The sequence below is a fragment of the Eulemur rufifrons genome, chromosome 12 (genome assembly GCF_041146395.1).
Source record: "Eulemur rufifrons isolate Redbay chromosome 12, OSU_ERuf_1, whole genome shotgun sequence".
Taxonomy (NCBI): Eukaryota; Metazoa; Chordata; class Mammalia; order Primates; family Lemuridae; genus Eulemur; species Eulemur rufifrons.
Window position 1 is genome coordinate 1,173,316 of NC_090994.1, and position 23,404 is coordinate 1,196,719.

General features: G+C 39.8%; 1 protein-coding gene and 1 non-coding gene across 2 annotated transcripts in view; both read right to left on the bottom strand.

The window, feature by feature from the left end:
• Positions 1 to 23,404, bottom strand: part of CSMD1 (CUB and Sushi multiple domains 1) — a 1,254,382-nt gene that overhangs the window by 804,363 nt on the left and 426,615 nt on the right. The gene's annotated exons all lie outside the window — the stretch shown is intronic.
• On the bottom strand, positions 11,859 to 12,020 carry LOC138393833 (U1 spliceosomal RNA). The gene has a single exon (XR_011235249.1). It is a non-coding gene; the product is annotated as a U1 spliceosomal RNA (small nuclear RNA).

The following is a 23,404-nucleotide window of genomic DNA, read 5'->3' on the forward strand; positions in this document are numbered from 1 at the left end:
TTATTAGTGCCTAAATGAAGTAATTGAATTATGATGAGTGACTTTGTATAATACTTAAATTGGAAAGTCCTTATACATGATCCTTGTAATACTGATCATGGCAAATGACGACAGAATTGTACTGCTCTCAACAGCATTTAAACATATTTGGAATCCCCACATTCTGGTGCCCTCTAATCCATAGGAAAGTGTGACTCCCACTAAGCTTTCAGTCACAAACCCTGCAGGTGAACTCGATGGATAATACAGAAACCCGATTTTATGGATGCTATACAGTGTGCATGCTTAAATGTTTTTGCTGTTCCCTTATACTATGGATACTGTGATTCTAATTGTCTCCCAACAGATTAGTCATGTTATGTATTGATTAGTGAGATTTAAAAAAAAATCCCTTTTCTCTTTACTTTCATTTGTAAACAGATTGCTCCCAAACTTCTATCCTATGTAAGCCATACGAAGCCACTATTACGTTGTTATAAATTACTAATTGCTGAATTCATTAGTAGACATTTAATTAACATAAGTACAACATAAACAGGAGAAATAAGCTTCATCATTTACATGCAAGTTGACTTAGAACATAAGGATTGGTATGATATCAATTGGAGAAATATCCAGGAGAATTATTTTCTCTCTCTTTCTGTCATTCTCTCCCTTTCTCTCTTTCTCTCTCACTCTCTTTCTCTCCCCCCACCCCCAATATCCATTAAAGTCTCATTGTATCCATTCTTGCCTTTGGCTTTGTACTTACCTCCAATGAGTTTTAAATACCTTGAGTCAAAAAGGATGCTAAGTTCTGAGAAATTTCTGCAGGCATCAATTCACGAGTGGATTAACAACATGTGGTATACATACCATGGAGCACTACTCAGCCATAACAAGAAATGGATTAACGTCTTCTGCAGGACTCCAGATGGAACTGGAGACCATCACCCTAAGTGAAATCTCTCAAGAATGGGAAAACAAACACCACATGCACTCTCTAATAATTTGGAACTAACTCATAGGCACACATGGGCACAGAGAGAAGTGAAAGTCACTGGAAATGAAGATGGGGGAGGGGAGAGAAGGGGAGGGGCAAAGATCTACCTAACAGGTACAATGAACGCTGTCTGGGTGATGGGCACACTTATAGCCCTGACTATAGCATTATAAAAGCTATCCATGTAACAAAAACTTTTGCACCCCTTTAATATTTTGCAAAAGAAAAGGATGCTAAGACAAAAGTTTGAAGATAAATAGAATATGTGGACAGTAGCTGCTATGGTCTGGATGTTTGTTTTCCCCTTTCCCCCCCATTCATACGCTGACACCTAATCTTCAGTGCGGTGGTTTAGAAGTTGAGGCCTTTGGGAGATGATTAGGTATGAGGCCTCTGTCTTCATAAATGGGATACGTGTCCTTACAAAAGAGGCCGAGGGAGCTTGTTCCCCTTTCCGTCATGTGAGGATGTGGAGAAGGCACCATCTAGGAAGAGAGAGACCTCACCAGACATCAAATCTGCTGGCCCTCCGTCCTGGACTTCCCAGCCTCCAGAACTGCAAGCAACACATGTCATTCGTTCATAAGCCTTCCAGTTTATGGTATTTTGTTGCAGCAGCCCAGACAGCTTAAGACAATAGCAAAGTATCCTCCTCTAGATACTCACAAATTGCAAAGAGAATGTAGCAATTTCTCGCAGGGACACTCAGCCTACACCACCTTACCAAGCACTGCATGTTCACAGCGTAAGTGAAGAGACATGTGGCTACGTCACGTACCCTGAGATCTGATACACCGGAAAGGGCTCATCACTTCTGCCCAAAATTCCAGAGCTTCAACCAAACTATAAGAAAACATAAGACCATCCCAGATTGAGGGACATTCTACAAAATAAGTGACCAGTGATCTTCAAAACCGTCAAGGTCAGGAAAGGCAAAGGGAAGACACTGGAAGGTGGGATCCTGGAAGCGAAAAGTGACCGTGCACAAGCTGGTGAGTTGCAGTCAGGTCTGAAGCTTAGTTAATAACGTTGTGTCAACATTAATGTCTTCATTCTGACAAGTGCATTCTGGTTATGTAAGACATTAACATCGGAAGGCACCTGGGTGAAGGTCATATGGGATGTCTGTACTATTTTTGTAATTTTTAGATGAGTCTAAAATTATTTCAGAATAAAAACTTAAAAACCATGCATGCTAAGCCCTGAGATTTGTTAACCCCCTGAGTAAACATGAGTATGTGCCGGACCTTTGATGAAATCGGTTCTTATAGGGAAAGAGGGCAGCGAACAAGCAGGGGCAGAAGATGTGATAAGTGAGGAAAATCTACAACCCGGGAGACAGGTTCGTGTTCTCCAGGCAAAACGCCGGCAATTCTACACGAGGCAAGTGCTGTTGGCTGCAAAAGTGATCCCTGCTAGGATGCGATGACGTCTGCGTGTTTATGTGCTCACAGAAGCCACGTTCCATACTGTGGCGAATGTGATGAGAAACGGCCAGCCTGTGTGCTGGTGAGGGAAGGAAGGAAGGAGTCGTCACTCTGTAGACGTCAGCTGGGATGGCATGAGCTCTGCGGAGAGGGCTGGTGAAACCTGACACGGGAGGCCCACAGGATACAATGAATATCGCTGGACCCATAATGATATAAACAAATGATTGGAAATGTAAGTAAATAGAAGACACAAACCCCTTATGCAGAAGAATTCTAAATAATTTAAAGATGCTCTGTTCTCAGAAGCTAGAACATCACTCTCTACATTTTAAGGCTGCTCACAGCAACTTCCTTGCAGAGAGTACAGCGTGGAGAGGGGAAAGCACAAGCGCAGCCACCTCACAGTGGAGGAACCTGACACACACCTCAGCCAGGTGCTCAAGGTCAACCTGCACAGGGTCACGTCATGTCGATGGTGTGTACCCTTGACATGAGGCGAGGAGAAAGGCACTTTGTCTCTGTGGTTGTCCTCCCCAGTCGAATTATAAGAGATCCATCAGAAAAATCACAGCTGAGGGACATTGTACAAAACGTCTGAGCAGCGCTCCTCAAAATTGTCAAGGTCGTCAAACACAAGGAAAGGCCCAGAAACTGTCACAGCCAGGGGGAGTCTAAGGAGACGTGACAGTGAAATGTCACACGCCATGCTGAACAGGATCCTTGGACAGAAAGAGAACATTAGGTAAAAACTTGAAAATTAAATCAAGCATGGACTTTAGCTATCAAAGTATCAATATCGGTTCATTAATTGTGACGAATGTGCCATAGTAATGTACGGCATTAATAATAGGGGAAATTGGACGTAGTACATATGGAAACTCTTCACACTATCTTCACCACTTTTATGTAAAAGTTCTTAAACAAAAAGCCCATTATAAAAGACGAAATCTTGGAAGCAAGACACATTAATTTAGAAGGTTTCCATGTATTTAATATATTATTGTTTTATTACTATATTACTATACTATTTTTATAATATGTTAATATAGTATTAATATGCCATGGTTGTATATATTTTGAACTATTCTATCCATAATCGATCACCTATGGTGAATTTTAAGGTATCTGAGTATTGTGGATTATATAATAAAATTTTAGTGACTTAAGGACTAAAAGGGCTGATTTGTTCTCAATATTTATTCCAGCCCCCTGTGGTATAGATAACATTTGGTGCATAGATTTAAAATGCTCTTTCAATGTGGGTACTAGAGTGTCTGACTGAGGAACAGGGAGGTCAAACAGCCTCCCAGTAGTTCTGGAAATAGAACCCCAGCAGAGCCCTTGGGTGGGAACGACACAGTTAGTTCCCAGCACGATGGACTAGGATTCTTGTGTTTCTAACTGAAGCACTAAGATTAGACTAAGGTGGAAAATAAAGTCCATCAAAGGAGGACCCTGGAGTGTGCTAAAGCTCATTGTCCCTCCACAGGAAGCCTATTACTTAGACACAACAAGGGGTTTATATCAAGGGTAGAGAGGGGGAGAGGTGGTATTTTTAGAGACTCAATTGCAATTATTTTGCCAAAAAGGAATGCCCATCTCCCACCTGCACACCCTGATGTTCTCGCCACCCTCATGAGCCATCCCCCGCCGCCCACCATGGCGACCCTTATTCCCGGCGTCCTGTAGGAGGGGAAGCAGAGGCGCAACATCCTCAGAGCTGGCGCTGCTGTGCACAGACTTTAGGCTTCAATGCGATGTTGACTTTTTTCTGGTTGGTCTTTTTCTGGTGGTGAGTTGGCCTCATCTCTTCCTTTTGTGTCACAAAACTGCCTCGTGCTTCATTGCTTGAGAGCTGCTCTGTCACACAGCACGCAAGACACTCGTTCATTGTGAGGAAAACAGGTGTAAACGAGTGTGGAATGATTGCACTGGGCTGAGACTGCACAAGGTAGACCTGACTGAGGTCCCTCAGACAGGATGTGGCACAGCTGGGACTTGAACCTCTGTTATCTGACACCAGAAACAGGACTTTCAGCCAGGACTTTCCTCTTGTTGACGGTGAGGACATGCTCGGCAAAGCAAAGTGTGCATTCTTCACACGGTGCTATTAAAGAAGGCATTCTCTGCGCGATGCTATTATATAATTATCAAATAAAAGATCCCCTTCAAACAAATACTCAATTCCATTAAACAACCATTACCAAAGACATGAAGGTCATCGACCTGAGAGCATTGTGGCCTACTGAGTTCTTTATCCAGAAAGCAGAATGGAGTTGCATGTACACCTTCTCACCAGTGTTCATGAATGACCAATGACACGCATTTGCGAGATGAGGTTAAGGAGAGAGTCTACGGTCAAAGAACAGGGCAAAACAAGCTGACCTGTCGTGGGGTCTGACCTGTTACTCTATAGTAGTGCAGACACATTAACTCCACACTCTGACCACCTAAGCTCCTTGCTCTCTATGCATCTTCCAAACCGCATTGCAAGAATGATTATGAAAACCCCTTTGAGTACAAGCATTCCTTGATATAAGAAGTTAAAAGACTTCGGTATCCGTTAGTCCTTAAAGGTGATATATATTTAAGTGCAGAAAAACAAATCTTCACATCAGCTCTGGCATAAATGATGTAAATTAAAATAAATTTGAATTTACTGTTTTCTTTTTACATGCTTTGACACTGTTAGATATAAATTTTCTGGGTTTTTTGTTTGTTTGTTTGTTTGTTTTTTTAAATAAGGAAATGGGAATGGCTCCTAAGTGTCAGATACTTTAAGCAGAGCTCGTTGCCTCCTGACAACCACCTCACACATTTTGCCTACGAGGAGCTCAGGGCTCAGAAAGATTAAATAAACTGTTTGAGAATACATAGCTAATAAGTGGGAAAATGCACATTTATTTTATCACCTAAGCTGCATACACGGAGGCTTGTATAAAGAACTGAGAGGCGGAAGCATCATCTGTGTGTCAACAGCTTCAGTCAGAATCGGTGGAATATTCACGACTCTCCCTAATCATTAGCACTCTGGGGAAATAGCTGCTCCACGGCTAAGTAACACCACCGTCTTCCATTATGTGTTTCCACGTGTATTAAACTAAACAACCTGATGATTCCTTTGCTTCAAAACATCTCACCTTAGCTCCAGATGCTATTCAGGGGACACATGATTCTGAATTGATCTGGTATGTCAACAGTTAATAGTGCGTATGTGCTAGAGCCCAGTAAAGTCCATATGCCTTTCCAAGGAGAAGAGAAGGACTTTGGGGATATGCGTGGGGAATCTCTGAATCAAAGAAGGATATTTATGACAAGAGAGTTCTTCCTACTTACTTTTGGGAATGTCTGTTTTGGAGCTACATTTATTGTATCCCTGTCCTCATTCTTGTAAGGTCTAGCCAGATACTATGACTTCAACACTAGTTCCTAATATTTTGTAAACTAATCTGTCTTCTGTAATTCTACTTCCAGGACAACAAAAGGCTATGGCCATTGCAATTAGGGTGCTGGTACCAGAAACATTTATAAACCTCAGATCCCACTCTGTGGCTCCTAAACTTGGAATTGTGTAAGAGGTACCTGCTGGATTGAACCTAATTCGAAACACCTGCATACTTCAGCGCTCAGAGACATATTCCAAAGAAAGAAACCAAAATGTTATAGTGTGGGAAACCTGGTAAAAACCTTATCCCATGAGAAACTGAGCACGTTTCCTTCTCACACATAAATCAAATGTCAAATTTTTCAAATGTCAAATGTTATACCTATAATACCAAATATTTGTGAAAGTGGAACTTGAAAATAATAACATTGACATAAACAGAACTTTAAAATGCAAAAACTCTTCCATAATGTATTTCCCATACTCATCTAAATTGTGAATGTGATACTCTGAAGAAAAACATGTTTTGTTTTATGGAAACAGTTCTCTCAATAACACACCCTTTATACAACATTTGCTCGAGAAGGATTCAGGAATACCTCAGCCCCTTAACAGATGTTCCTTGTTGCTCAGAGTCATTTTTTGCTCCATCTCAGATGTGATGGTGTTCCTCTCACCCCTAAATCATCAATACAGGCTTCCAGTTCAGTTGCACCTGAGCCTGCTACCTGGGGAATGCCAGGATGCTCCAAGAAATGTATTCTGCTGAAGATTGGAATTGCCATGCTCCCATAGTTTCAAAGTAGAAAAAATGATAAATTACAATCTTACTGCCATTGCCAAGTGGTAGAGTAAAGCCTTAGCCAAATAAGAACCATTGCAACAGCCCCCAAAGGTCTCCCTAATGGCTACAAACTCAACACAACAAAACAAATCACAGGCCCTTCGCTGTAAAACTATGAAATATTAAATAGTTTATGCAAATAGACAACAAATGAAAACTAAAGCACTCCAAACATTTTTGGGGTTATTTTTTTTAAAAAAGCTTCTTACCATACTATCTATTAATTCGTAGATCACATACTCAATACTTTAGCAAATACTTTCTTCAATACTTTGTAAAGTCTCACCCATAAATCAGCTCTGTGAGCAATGATGCTAAAGAAACGTGTTCATTTCTAGAAAAGTGGGAGATCATTTGTGCTCTTCAGAGTACCCGCTCCCGAGCCACTTCCTCCAGAACTGAGTAGGAACATGCGTGAGTAGACATTTCCCAGGGCAGGGAACTTGCACACACTCCATGGAGCAATGTTAGGGGCTTCACACCAGAGACTCCAACCAGTGGCTTCCCTACCTGGCCACCTAGTCTTTTCTAGAGAAAATCAAAATCATGCCACCTGATTTTAGTGGAGAAAGAGGCTATTGTTTGATCTTGAGCAATACAACTGCTATAATTTACGGTGACTATCAAACCCAACGGCTACACTTCCAAATTAACCAAGTCAAAGTTTTCTCATCTTTACATCAAAATTTTTCTTGAAATGGCGTTTGATGTTTGTTCACCAGATTTTCAAAACAACTTGTGTCTGTGTTCCAACCACACACAAAGAGAAAGCGTGTCGGCTGTTCGCCCAAAGCAAACCCTTCGCTGCAGCAAATTGCTGACGTGGCCCTGACCTTCCTCTTTGCTGAGTGGAGCAAATGCCTCCCTTCATTACAGCAGCTATTTCACACAGTACGTATTTTTTTTTCATGTTTTATTTCTAAATTGGCATTTAAAATAGAGGTTTTGAACTTAGGAATACTCTATAGTCTTAGGAATACTAATGTCCTATCATTTTTTGGACTAGACATTGGTACCATATATTCTTTTAAAGAGTAAAAATATCATAAATTGATAACATTTTATATATTTTATGAATTTTTGTTACAAATGTTAAGGTATTAGCATCATCCTGTGGGCCTTACCCAAAGCATGTGATAAAATAATAATAACAATGTGGTATTTTTTGCACAGAAGATTTGGCTCACTTTGTTGAAAAATGTTAAAATCTAAAGAGTAATTTATGCTGGTAGTAATGATTATGTGCATTTGTACAGTTTTAATTAATGTCTCCATGCTTGAAATTTGTTTGTGTTGTTAGTCAACTTTTAAACTATGCACAGATGTTAAAAAATAGATGCTTAAAAAGTAAGTACCTTCCCCCGTAATATTTTGAAATTAAAAAAATAAAAAATATATTTAAAAAAGTAAACACCAGCATTCTCTCAAAATCTGTTCTCTCAGCTAATGCCCATGACTCCTAAGTATTTCACCCCTTGAAATCCAGACACTGCGCTCTGATCACAGCCATCTTTCCTTTGAGTTCATTTTCTCTGTTGCTGTTTAAATGTAGCCCCTTTGACCACGATGATTCCTCTGGATCTGATCCCGCTCTGACTCACAGTGTATCAGGGTCACTTGTCTTCTCAGTGCTCCCTTCATGTGCTACTGTTCTCCAGCTGCAGCTGGAATCTTGATTTTGCCCAGAAACCTTCCAAGTTTCCATCCCCGGTTATTGCCCACTTCCTTCTCAAATGATCAGAGGTCCTCCTCGCTATCCATTTCCATCAAGACCACCTTGTCTCCCACAGTCTCCAAGAGATCATCTCAATCCTGTTGGTTGTCTAACTGCATAGAAGAACTGAGAGACAAGCCTGGAAAAACAATGAGACTCATGCCAGAGAAAGACCTAACCTGGCAGGGTATGCAGCTGATGTTTAATCAGAGAGGCCGGGGGAAACCAGGGGAGGTATTTGAGCCTTTTGGGAAGACAACTCAACAGTTCGTCCTTGAATGAGTTGCAGACAAGGGGTACAGATGGTGAGGCCAGTTGAAAGGAGAGTGCTAATGATGAGTTTAATTAGGATTGAAACAGTAGGTTTCACTTGAAGGGATGGAATAAAAAAAAAATCTTCTGGTCTCTTGGGATTAATGTAAAGCAAGAAATAAAAGAACAGCACCAAATTTTGAATTCTGGATGAATTTTTTTAAAAAAATAGAAACATAATATCATTAATAGTAAAATGAATCTTCCAGACAGGAGGTATCATTGATAGAAAGAAAAAACCATGAATAATAACATGTAATATTTTTATATTTTTCGTGTAGGTGAAGGGGCAGCAACAGGTTTCACTTGAAATAGACTTGAGTTCAAGATGTGGGAGGAATATCCAGATTGATAAAATAAAGTCGATGGGAAGAATTAAAAAGGCAATTTCTGGGCTTAGGATAAACCGAAGATTTCCATGAAACAGACAGACTGAGGGAATTTTCTTTTCTTTTTTGCAGGGGGTTGGGGGGAGCTTCTTAATTTGGAAGGTGAGCTAACCAAAAGCCATTGGTTAGCTGGTGGGTAGGAGGTATCGGGGCGTCATTCACCTTGCTTAAAAACATCGAAATAATTATTTACGGTTCAATCGTTATTTTCTTAAGCTATAGGAGCATACTATTTTCAAATTAAGAAATTCTAATTTTAGATATTAATTCTTGAAAAATATACAATAAATGGAATATTAGCCTACATTCAGTAGTACAAAATTCTTCTCTGGTTTTTACTAATCATTGAAAGTATTTTTTAAAACAGTTCAGTCATGACTCAAAGCTAAATGTCAATACATGCTTGTTCTATACAAGCAGGAAACTGAGCTTACTTTTGTATCATATTTGTACAGTTGCTTACTGAAAATCTTTTTTGTAGTAGCTTATCTTTTGCAGCATGCAGAAGAAACTTATAAATCTAAACTGGAATTTTTTTTTTAAATTGAATGTGTGGTAGTATTTTTAAGGATTTAATACAAAACTCTATTTACAATAATTACAAATGAAAATTTATATCAGTTAAAGGATTTTCCAAAGAGGAAGCCTTGAGGCGATGGTATTTTATTTTAGCTAAAATGGACATATTTATCCAACTTATTCAAAATGATATCTGAAAGCTATGAGAATTAAAAATAAGAGTTTTGAATATGCACTTCAAAAGTGTAGGTTTCTTTTCATAGTCATGAATGACAGCTGTCAACAAATATTTTTTAATGTTCTTCTTCCAAATCATATCTGCCAAGATTATATAAAGTACACAAAATGATGATCAAGTAATGGCAATGGATTTTATGTCTGGTAAATTAAAACTTTAGATTCTGAGAATAGAAAATGCTAAACACAGTGAAATTAATCTATTTACACCAACCACGCATTTCACCACCATCCACCACATCTGGACTTATACCAGAAGCAATCCAGAACTGAAAGACATAGCCCAGCGTCTGCACAGAGAAATCTAATTATTAAGAAAAAGCTCTTTATTTTAATGAATTATAAAATCTGCCTTTCTGGATATTTATTCCTTGATCTTTTCTGTAACTCTAAGCCAAACCTGCTGCCCAAATTGCTGCCCCGTGGCATTTTAACAGAAGTTATGAATAATTGTTGCTTTCTATCCAGAGCAATGGCATCAATTTACTTTTGAGAATATAAATTGAATAGTTATTTGCATATAGGTGATAACAGATCTTTTAATGAAGGGACAGGGTTACCTTGGGAAGGTAACCCAAGGAGGAGCCACAATTGAGTGAAGAGAAATAAACATCACAGAGACACTAAATTATTCAAATTCTTCCCAGTAATATGAAATCAGGAAACGTAAACTTTTAAAAGAATATGTGTCCAATGGCATCAGACGTTGCTGAGATAAAGGAACAATAAGAAACTGTGTGTGTGTGTGCGTGTGTGTGTGTGTGTGTGCACGCGCGCTGGGGTGTTACTGGTCAGAACATCACTATTAGAGTAAAAGATGGACATTCGTGTAAACGGCTTTCAAGCAAATTAGGATGCAATTTGCTATGAATGGAGTAACTGATGAGAAAATAGAAAGCAGTTTTTAATTAGGTGTTTTAGTAATAAAACGAAGATGAAGAACAAAAGGCAGTAGAAAAATCAACTAAATCATTTTCTAAAATACAAAGGCCAAGCAATTGAAGCAGAAATTAACTTATTGCTGTGAAATAATTCATCACTAGAGGAAACACATAGAACCAGCAGTTCGGTTTTATGAACATTCCATGTATGTTTATGAGGGGTAGTAGCAATAGCTGCATAGATCTAAGCAAATTTCATACATTCTGGAGGCCAGTTTGACTTGGGTACAGCTAGATAGCAAAAGAAAGACATTCTGAGGATGGCTTCCAATTAACAGGTTGGTAAAGTGCCATTGATTAGATAAATCAATGTTGAAGAGATGCTGACACTAACCCAGTCTCCCTCACACCACTAGAGCATAATTAACAAGAACTTGGAACTCAAGGGAAGCTCTCAAAAACAGTCCCCAATCCATTTGCCCCAATACATCGATTAGAAACATAGTGAACGTCAAATCTTAATTGGGCATCTAATTTTTTTTTGAGGGTCTCACTGTGTTGCCCAGGCTAGAGGGTGGTGGTGTCATGATAGCTCACTGCAGCCTCAAACTCCTGCACTAGCTGGGACTACAGGTGTTGAGCCTGGCCAAAAGCCATATTTTTAAAAGGCAATTGACAATTGAAATTAACCTCAGAGCACATTTAGGAATAACATTGATTGGGTGTTGGGTAGATGTGGGGGGGAGGGGATGGGTGTATGCATACATAATGAGTGTGAAGCACACCGTCCAGGGACAGACACGCTTGAAGCTCTGACTCGGAGGCAGGGGCGGAGGGGAGGGCAATACCTAAACTTTTGTGACCCTATAATATGCTGAAATAAAAAAAATAAATAAATAAAAAAGAAAATAAGAAAAAAGAAAAAAACAATTTAAAAAAAGAAATTAACCTTAATATGTTTTACTTACCCCAATATATACAGAATGTTAAATTTAATGATGGAGTGATGTTGCTACACCAAACAAAACACCATGCTGTACCAACACCAAAAAAACACATGGAGGTAAAAGCCCCAAACACTCAACACCTTCCGACTTGCAAGGCAACAAACCTCCACCTAACCTTCATAAAACAAAAAGAGATCCACCCTTCAACCGACATAACCAAGGGGAAGCACGAACACAGCCCGCACTACCACAAACTGTGAAGTCCAGTTTCCCGCACTTGGGGAAATCGCAGGGGTCGGCGCACCTGGAGTGCAAGGGATGCGCCTCACCCTGGGAAAACCACCTCCGTGATCATGGCATCTCCCCTCCCAGGTGAGCATAACTGGGCATCTATGTGTGCTATGTTTTCTTACATTTCCATAACTTTTCCAGAATTTTAGAAATGTAGATGCTCGGGACACACAAAACAACTGTGATACATATTAAATATGATTTGCCATCTTAAAATCTCCCAGCAAAATTGTAAACTACTGACTGTACATTGGGGCTAAGCACAGAATACGAGATTGTCAATTTGCTACATAATGAAGCAACCCATGATATGACACGGCTGCCTTCAAGGAACTCATCAATGAAGCACTAATATTCTGCAGTTGCTCACAGCCCAACACGTTTCTCAATCCTCTCAGAAAACACTGAAGATGAAGTTTACGGAATATCTCCCAAGTATTACAACTGAGAGCTAATTATTTTATAGTATTATTAAATCTACATCTATGCATTAGGTACTTATGAGAAAGATGTCTTGGGTTCAGGAAGAAATGGTGATTTCTAGTTTTTTAAGATAAAACTAAAATGTCATGAATTAGGATAAAAATGTTTACCTTCCTGCATTTTGATTTCCATACGGCATTTTGCTGGGTTCGAAGTGTCCTGTCTTTATCATGAATCTAGAAATAGCCCTGTTAGAACAAAACTTTTCTTCTATTTAATATTGGACTTTTAGGGCTTAGTTTTTGGAGGAAAATCGCTCAGGTTCTCTTAGGTTTGAAAGCACATCTGGGTATAGCTGAGAGAGGTTCCGGGTCCTCATTCAGCCTAAACTCACTGCCCTGGGGCAAATGGGCTTTGGTCCATGATGCATTTGGTTGTCCCCTCCTAGCGGCTGGGAAGTGGCATAGTGTCTCTGAGGCCAGGAAATCTGTAATTTCTCCTTTTTTCCTTACTCCCTTGAGCATCTGGCTGGCATCCCTGTTGCTCTCTGCTTTGGACAACAGTCACACAGTTTTCTATTATTCCTGGGCCTGGTGAGATCCACTGGCTCCTCTCTGATGACTCAGCCTCACCTTGGTTTTCAAGGGACTTTAGAACATTCTGAATTTATGCCAGACCCTCTGAGCTTCTTTTGGGCCAGATAGGCTGGCACAACCTTGTCTAGGGGGTCACTTTCCCAATCATAGTTTTCCTATGGCAGGCACACTGAGTCTTAACTCAGAGATCAAGAATTTAAGGAAGTGAAGAGGCATGGTGGAGAAAGCTAGACCTTTGCCCTGTATGTGTCTTTTCTCCTAAACTGCGCTGGACGCTCCATGGAGGCAGGGCGCCTCCTCCCCCATGCTGGTCTCCTCCGCACCCTTCCTTGGTGTTCCCCTATAATTACTTAACAAAACCTGCCTCTCAAGGCCAGAGATGAGAGGAAAGCATACACCTGGCTGATTTTATTCTCCAAACCATGTTTCTTATCTCCTTTTGCTTCTCTCTTACTCCAAAACCACTACACAGAAGGGGCATCCACCAACTTCTCCACAATTTCAGCCCCTGGCTGTCTTTAACGTCTGACAGGCTTGTCTGCGTTAGGACTAGGAAAGAAGTGCCAATATCTGGTCCACCTAGGCAGGCTCCAGAAATGCTAAAGAATCACGGAAAGAGAAGAAAACAGTGTTGTCTAGTTCAAGAATAATGCCAAGATTTATTTTATTTATTTATTTAACCAATGAAAATAATTTAATGATTAAATAGATAGGGTCTTGCTAAAAAAAAGTCTAAAACAGCTCTGGAAGGTTGTGCTGAAAGTCACCATTCTTATGGGAGGAGGGGAGAAGAGGAGGTCCCAAAATGTCGCCCCTATAAATATGCAATAATAGATAATCTTCTACCATAACATCCTTGACTCCTAACCCTATTTTTGCCTTAAGACAAACACATTCCCCTCCAAGGGGGGCTAGAGCCCCTTTTTTCCTCCATTTTCATATTGAAAGTTGGCTACTAACCCACGTCCTTTTTCCCCAGTTGCCATAAGGGACGCCATTTCCACAATGTAGAGTAACATTGTTTACATTGAGATTGGTCAGCTGTAAGTGGATAATGTTTCGCTGAAGAGTACAAATGCCCACCCATCACTCCCTACCCCACCTGTGTCCAAACCCACCCTCCTAACCCATAGCTCTTTCCCTGCCCTGGAGCTATAACCGTCTGAACTAAAGGCTGAGAGGAACTAAGATTTCAGGAGAAAACTAAAAATGTTCACCTATTACTCTAACACTTATATCTAAATATGTTGAAGAGGAACTGTGCTAAATACTAATAAGACACACACACAAAAAAACATTGAAATATGTATCAATAGAGTCTTGGTACAAAGAAAAGTAGCTGTTGTAAATGCACGTGCTGTAAAAGCGTTTATAAGCGGAAAAAGAGAACCCAATTCAATTATTTGTGTGTATCTTCAAAGTAGGTACACACATTAACTTAGAAAATGGTAGCATGAAAAACATTGTAGACTTTGATTAGGTGGCATATGTAGAAAAGCATGAAAAATAATTGTGTAAATAATACTAGGTCAAAAATAAGTGTAACTGAAATCCTTGACTGTTTTTCTGATACTTGAAACATACCTCGGTTATTTCACTAACTTTAGATAAATGTTTTCTGAAAACTTAAAAATAAGTACTGTTTAATCACGAATTTTTCTAATTGTACAGTGGTGGCTCCTAGCTACTATGTTGTCATCTATCACCCATTTCTGCCTTCAACTATTTCATTAGTATTAAATATTACTACTACTATAATGGTATATGCTGCCTTTAAGAGTAATTTAGTGCTCAGTTAGAATAACATTTGTATTATGTTAACTCAGCACTGAGAATTCAAATTGTCATAAAAATGGGCACGGATTACTTAAGCACCAAATCACTGTTTTGTAATCATGAATGTGTAAGCATATTCCACTGTAGATTATCTGTCCATAAAAATGAAAGCCTAAAAATATATCATCTTAAGTTAAAAGATAAATTAATTCATTAAATATAAGAAAATTTTAGGAATGCTGATATACAGGAAGTCTTGAGATACAGTGCCCTGTTGCAGATTTTCACTAACTTGCAGTGTGACCTTGAATAACATCACTGTATCTGAGACTCACTTGTTTTGGCTATAAAACAGAAAAAAAGACACACCACTTGTTCTAAAATTATGCTAGAAATTGCAGAAATATAAAATAAGGAAAGACATATTAACATGTTTTAAAAATAATAACCAGATTTGAATCTAAAACTACAAATATTTTTTATCTTTTATGAAACAGGTTTAGAACATAAATTTTTAGATTGCATAATAAAATAGATGAAGGGAAGACCTAATGGTGATGTGTATCTAGAAATTACATGCTAATCCCATAATATTTGTAACCACAAAATAAAGTATTACTCAGAAACTTTTCTAATTAAAAAACTTTCCTTCCAGTATTATAATGACTCCTCTCGTCACAATTTTAAGCTTGCACTTTACAACATCCTAGAGCAGGAAGAAAGGGTTGTCAGACATCTACTTAAAAGTCTTAGATGGCTTTTAAATACTTTCGCTGCCTTTGGCTGGGTTACATAGACTGGTAGTAATTTCTTACTTGGCATCTCTCTAGAAATATCAAATAGCTAATATCAGTGTTAGCATCAATCAAGCGAGAGATTTGCAATCTTTTATCCTCCTAATGCCACATCTGGCGGTGTGTTCATAGCAGGTGGTTCTACAATGACAAGTTCCCTGACACCAGCTCTCCCAGTAGGGCAAAACGCAGAAGGTTGTTCTGCACTGTTTGTGTGGATCCCATCCCAGGGAAGCCTGGCGTGATGATGTGCCAAGGTTATGCATCTTTCTTACGGATAGACCATCATCTTTACTCTTAGTAGAAGTGTCAAATGCTGGTTATGACTGGTGGCTTTAGTTACCCTCTTTTTTATTTTCTCTCTGTAATAGTTAGGTACTAGTTTCAAAACAAATCATACCAGATGTATCAGTCAATTTCTCATGTATCAAAAGTACTGGTCAGCATAATTCTCTCACCTATGACCCTGCCCTTCCTGCCTTCCTTCCTTCCTTCCTTCTTTCTTTGAAAGTCCTTTTTGGTTTGAAAAAATCTTCAAACTGTTAAAACTGGAATTTTTATTAAAAATAAGTCCCCCATTCGCAAATCCATTTACAAAGCTCAAGGACACATTCTGGGGAATTTTCTTTAATAGCTTCCTCCAGGAATCTGTCAAAATTGTTGACTTGGCATCTGAACAATTAAGAGGGAAGTGTTGGTATAAGAATCTTAGTTATAAAACTCACTACCATGTGACTATTAATTAGCTATGTAAATGTTCAGAGCTTTAGGATTTCTGTGTTTAAAATTGGGATAATGTCAAAACTTCACGTGATTAGTATGGGGATTAACAAATTATGGTTTAAAAGACCTAGCCAGAAATACAGGATGGGTTTAAACATGTTACAAACATTTGTTTCCCTTGTGTGTAACTCCTCCCCACAGAAACAGCAATGACAAAGGACCACCATTACTAATTAGGAAACTTCAATTCTGCCTGAAGGACAAATAAAACAATATAAGACAATATATAGCTAAATGTCAAATTATAAAATCAGATAATAAGTATATGGCTTCCAAAGTAGGCAACAGCTAAAGAGGTTATAATCTACGAAACTGACCTGAATTTCAAAGAATGGGTATGACTTTAGTGGGTTTTTCTGGTCTTCAGGCTTAAGTCCAATTTCCTTAACATAATATGCAAGAGCTTTTACTTCCTAAATCCTGGCAAGCCAGCTGGCATCATCTTCTTTGTTTTTCCTACCCCTGGATCTTGCCATATATGTTGTTGTGGCAACATGATAAGCTTTTCATTTTGAATGTCGATCACAGTATATTGTAGTCTGAAGCTAAATCTATTATTACAAAAACTCTTTCAGAAGAAGCAGTTTCTCCCTTGAAGCAAACGAAGATTTTTGTGTTATACATCAGGCTCCTGAATTTTGCTAATGTGAGTCTACCTCCACAAGATGCATCTGCTTTTAGTAGGCTATTAAATAAGTTGTCTAAGTCGTCAATGTGAAGGAAACACCTGGATTAAAAGTTCACCAAGGCAATAAGGTCTCCCGGGAAGGTGAGGGCTAGCTTTACTCCCCTGACCTCACCCAAGGCTCTCTGAACCAGGACATTCGCACCAAAGTTGGTAAGCCTTTCTTTCCAAGTTGAATTCCCACACCATCTAGTGGAGGCAGACAAGCACATACACAAAAAAAGTGTCTAGTACCATGCCAAAATAGAGATTTAAATATGAATACATTAAAGTAGTACACAGTCTCCATAGTAATTTACATTTTGGAATGTATAGCTGTGGTTAGGGAAGTAATTACTAATTAAATACAAGCCATAGACAAAGCTGCTTAGAAAGAGAGAAGTTGCAAACTTACGGACTTGGGGGAAGTTATGGCTCTCTGGCCGTATGAATTAAAATAAGGAAGATGCCAACAAATTGGGTTTCTTAGTTCCTGGTCCACTGACAACTGTTTTATGCGTGTTATAAATTTGTCAAAGCCATCTAATGCTTTCAGTTATATCCTCTTACTGTGTTTGCAGTTCCAAGACCATATGTTTGTGCATGTGCACACACGTTTGTGGAGTTCTTGATTTATCTATTTGTTCTGAGTAAATCCTTGTGTTTAGTGACATCACAAGTTCAAATGAAGTCAGTAAAAATTGCCCTCATGATGCCTTTCACACAAGGCATGGGGCCAGCCACGTCAGCAATTACTTTCATCAGAGCTGGTGGAGTCTAATACCTTGGCTGCGATCCAGACTGACCTGTGGTCTTGAAGTCTTTACATTTAATGTAACCCATATTTTAGGCTGGTTCAGGCTAATTTTCCTTTTCTTCCCCAGATTTTTTAATGGACACTTTGTTTCTAAGAGCACTTCTCTGATAGAGTGCGTGCAGTTATTTTTCTTTTTAGAAAAGTCTTAATGGGCTAATGCTTTTAAAGGATTATTAGGTCATTTGAAGTACAATCTTTATTTAATTGCAGGAGAATTGAACCCAACATGGATTTATCAGGTGGCTGCCGTCCGTGTACTACAGAGCTGGGTGTGGTGTTGCCCACAAGACCAACTTCATGGCTTTGTTTTAAATTATACTTTAAGCTTTCTATTCCAAAAGTATTTTAACAGGAGATAATTTTTAAAATGAAACTGATTACATTCAAATCTGAAAGTTAATACTGTTATAGTGCTGAGCTTGTAATACGATATACTTGATAGTAAAGAAATGACTTTTTATAAAGTAAAGAAGCATTAAAGACAAGTCTTCTTTATCAAGGCCACATAACGCTTCCGTTTGAAGCTGGAAGGTTAAGGACTCATCAACATATGTTTCCATCTGAATTATGAGGAAAAAATTCTTCAAAAGGTTTCTGAAGTAACTTTATAGATTCTAGCATCGTATGTTTATTTAAAATGTCACTGGGGTGGTGGAAATTTCTCTGTCAGCCTGGTGATGCTTACCTGATTATATGCATATAAAAACATTCATCAGTCTGCACACTGAAGTAAAATCTCAATTAAAAAAAACTGCAGATATGCCTTGAAACGTGTAATCAAAAATGTTTTAATAATATTTACACAAGAGTAAATTTAAATGTGTCCGAATTGAACTCAGTATCGTTACTACTCATTCACAAGTGATGCATAAAATGCTAGCTGTATTTGGCCATAACTATTTTAAATTATTTGTATCGATTTGTTTTTAAAATGTAGCTAAATTCAAGGTCATGGTGACTGAGCCGCCCCCTTCACTCCCCCAGAGCAGGCGCCTCCTCCAGCCTCCCTGCTCTGCCCAGCAGCCTTCTCCTGGGGCTGGTCATCTCCCACGCGCCCCTCTGCCTCCGGGAGGGGCTCCTCGTTGTCATTTCCCATTTCCCCCAAAATTCCCAGCTTCGAATCCTACGTCTTCAGCTTATTCCACCTGATACGCCTCCCACTGAAGCCATCGATCCCACCCCTCCCTTGCACTGGATGCACTGGGACCCCTGTCTCATTCCTAACGTCATAAGGAACAAGTTTGGTGACTTCACTATCTTCTTAAATGGTCCTAATCCTGTGGCTTCCTGGGTGTTCAACCTCCTCTCCTCCGGTGAACTTGGCCTCTGTCCTCTTTGGTCTGTCACTCACGTGACCGCAGCCCAGACTTTGTCACACCAACCATGTTATCCTCACTTTCCCGCATCCTGGCTCCTGCCTCCTTCTATTTTGTGGGCTCTTTTCTCTGGAACTCAGGGGCCTGCCAATCCAGGGATCCTCCCCGCGGTCTTTGTCCCCGCTCATCTCCTCCCTCCTTCAAATCCGCCTTTCTCGCTCCCTTGAAGGAAACTTTGACTTCATTCCTCCTCTTGGCTTTGCCGCCTCCCCTAACCCGGGGGCTGCTGTGTCCCTGCAGCTGAGCGTGGCCAGAGAAGAGCGCACAGCTGTGCCGCCCGGCCTGTCTGCACACCCACGGCCACGCGCCTCCCCAGCGTCCACCCAGCTGCTGCGCGATGCTCACTTCCCACACTCCCTTCCTTCTTCCCTCCTCAAAGCGGGGCTTGTGGAGAAGACGCTCTGGGCGTCACAGTACTGCTCCTCTTTTCTTCGGCTTGCAAGACTTCTCCCCCTCCACACGCTCATGGAATGAATTTATTATTTCACAGAGAAAATAGAAGGAATGTAAAAATAGCAACTGCAAGCCTCCATCACCTCATCTGCCCACTTGCTCGCATCTGCACTGTGAGTTTTTCTGACGCTGTGAGTGCAATCTCCTTGCTCTTTAAAGCAAGTCTTCCACTTTGGCACAAGACGCAGCCCTGTTTCCATGGAGACATTACTCACCCACGGTCCCCTCGCCTGCATTATCAGTTTCTCTCTCTCCTTGAATATGCCCATCGTATATACGAAGATGATGTAATTTATCCCATTTTAAAAGCAAAATAAACAAACAACAGCGAAGAAGCCCTGCTGTTGTCTCCATTCCCTCTCCTGCCACTATTTCATTTCTTTCCATTTCATTTTTAGAGCAAAACTCCCCGGAGGGTGGTCTGTCCTTGCCCTCTCCAACTGCGCTGTCCTCCTTCCCCTTTGAACCCTCCCAGTGAGAGCCTGACACTCACCATCCCATTCAAAGGGCCAAGGCACCAAGGAGCTCCTTGTGGCGCAGCCCAGTGGGAAATCACCTCCCCTCCTCAGTCACGACTTATTAGCAGCATTCGATGGAGCTTGGCGCTAATTCCTTCCCGGGAGACTCCACGGAGTCGGCTTCCGGGACCACACACGGTCCTAGACCCTCCTCCGTCTGTGCCTCCTGGTCCTCCTCACCTCTCTAGTGTCTGGAGGAACCAGGGACAACCTGTTTCAACCAGGGAGTGACCTGTTTCTTATATGTTATAGCCTTTAAATCAGTGAATTCTCTTGGTTCTAGTAGAATATATCCAGAATTAACCCCAAACACCCCAGCCCAGAGCTCCTGCCATCCTGCTGCTGCTTCCCGGATGGTATTTCCCAGAATCCCACGTGGGTGTTCCCCCATCTCTCTCCGCGAGGAGCTCTCCTGAGCACATGGTTAACACCGCAGTTCATACCCTCGCCTGACACTCCATACACCCCTTCCCTGCTCTATATTTTGATATCATCTATCACCCTGTGATATGCCACATATTTCAATTATGTATTTGTTTATGATGTGGTTCCTTCCACTAGAATTAAGAGCCATGAGCACAGGGATTTTGTTATATGCAATCTCTAGAAAAGTCTCTCATATGGTAGCCAATACATATTTGTAAAGCAACAGAAATTTTAATTTTTGGAGAAGACAAATACAATAAATTAATGTTTGTATTCTGTCAACGTTAATGTTGGCAATCTATGATAGTGTAGAGGTAAACCTTAAGTGCTAATTTAAAAATTTAACATAATTTTCTGCGTAAGGTGCTGGAAACACCCTATAAGCAATTTAATATTCCAAAATCTGAGTGAATCGAAATTCACATTGTTATTTATTGCAATATACTTAGCAAAATTCACCCCTAATAGATTTTTATGTTTCTCTAAGATGGATTAATAAACATAGGTGTTCATATGAAAATCATTCTGAATTTAATAGTATCGGCAAGGGAGGACACATACAGAAATGAATGATTACAGTACATTTTTAGCTCATTAACCCTTGTCACTTCACCTATGCAAATGACTCATATTTTAGTCACCATCAGTGTAAAAATTATACTCATTATTCTCCATTATTTGTATCCTATCTTTAACGATTATGTCTTTATATATATAGTATCTCTCCCGAAATGATTATTTAAAGATGATGGGACGAAAGCAGAGTGACATCTCATTGCTGACTTTTGTCCACTCAGTTTCACCGTCCCTCAGAGCCCGGCTACCTGGGCAGAGCGTCACCCTGGGCTGCACTTCAGGCCGGAAATCGCTGCCACATTCAAACCCCTCTGAAATAGCTTCCTGGGTAAGTGCCTTGCTTTAAGACACTTCCCTTTTTCTCTTTCCCTTTTCTAATCTTTTCCCAAAACGTTCTGCGTTAATGAACGTCCCCTTGGCTATATATGTACACATGTCTGTAGCTATTTATTTGAGGTCAATGCCCAGATGTGGAATTGGTGGTCTAAAGACATTCTTGAGGGGTTTCTATAGAGTGTGAGCAGCCCCACTTTGCTTCCTGCTTGTGGAGCAAAGTCCAGGGAAGATGCTGGCAGGTGTCTTCCACGGCTAAGGTCTCAATATGCAGCCTGAGGGCCAGGTACACCTGCACCAAGAAGGGCCATACCCAGGGCCACACCCTGGTGACTGTGGCCTAGGTGACATTTGTCACAGAGAGCCAAAAAGAGACAGTCCCAGGGAATGTGGCATGCTTTGTTGATAGGGAGGTAATGGGGTTCTGGGTGGAGGCAGGATGTTGTGGAAAAATAGGTTAATTTTAGAGCATTTTTCTCAAGCAAGTATCCCAAGGGCCCTAAACTCAGGAGTTAGTTCATGAAAATTATTTCCTTTGGCCCAAACATGTTTGGGAAACTGCTTACAAAATCTCCCTCTTGGAAAACCACATATGCGTTGGAATATTAAAGGTGATGGAAAAGAAACATCTTTCACTTTAGTAGTCAAGAAACCTGTTTACCACTACCTAATTTTGTTTCAGTGTAACAGTTATCAAGATATCACGCACCAGTTTTACATAAAACACATTTATGTAAAAATTGTTACAGAACATAGACATTAATGGAGTGACGTAATATAAATACAAAGATAGGAAAGTGTGAGTGGGGGAAATAAGTTTAATTAAGTGATATTTCACACCATTCAATATAAAAATCTTAAAACTCAGTTGAGTTTTAGCTAGCAGTAAGATATGAATTCATATTAAATTCATCTTAATATTCATTATATTATTTATATTACTTATATTTATGATACTGATATTTATATTTATTTATACTATTATATTTGTGTTTAAAACCCATTTGTATTATGTTTAACATTATTATAATTAACATTATTAACTATAAATTTAATTTGAATGTGAGCAGGACTTGAACGCAACACCTTCCATCACTACACGGTAAGTGAGTCGTGGTTAGAGCAGTCTCTGGCTCTCTATGGGCACTCTCCCAGTCACTTTATATTTAATTCACAAATTTAATCTTTACAAACAGCCTATGATGTCAATAATCTTATTATGATCATTCTGGTTTCGAAATGTGGAAACCAAGGTATGAAGGGATTAAGTAATTTGCCCAAGGAAAAAGCCTAAGTAATAAAGCTGGGGTTTGAACACAGGAGGCCTGGCTCCAGAGCCCATGCGAAGCCAGGACTATGTTATACCATTTCTCAAATCAATCAATGCTGCATCGATAGAACTATATTATTCACAAAAGGGAATCTTAGCCTATCATCTTCCTGTTCAATTCTGGAACATACTCACTCCCTGGAGTCTATCAGAAAAGGCTTATCAACACAATGCGTTTTATGTAAAGGAGACAAACTGGTGGTCTTGCATGAACTGGGAATATTTAGCTAGGAAGAGAGAAGGCAAAAAGGGAAATGATAATTATCTTGGCATAGCCAAGGAATTGGCACCTAGTTTTGGTCTCAATATTTTTTTGCTTCTCAATTTCCAAAGAGAAGGAATGGTTTCACACCCTGGTACAAGCTACTTACTAGTTGTGTGAGCACAAACAAGTTGCTTGACCTCAGTTCTCATTTGAAAAATGAAGATTTCATTATCCATCTATATCTGTGTGGTTTAAAAAGTAAAATGAGGTCATGTGAAATACCTAGCACAGCCATGTAACCAAAACTATAGTACATGCCGTGAAACCATCACACTGGATTCGGAATTATACTATACAAAATGTCAGTTTGTTTGTTGATGGTCAAAAAGGAAAAGAAAAACAT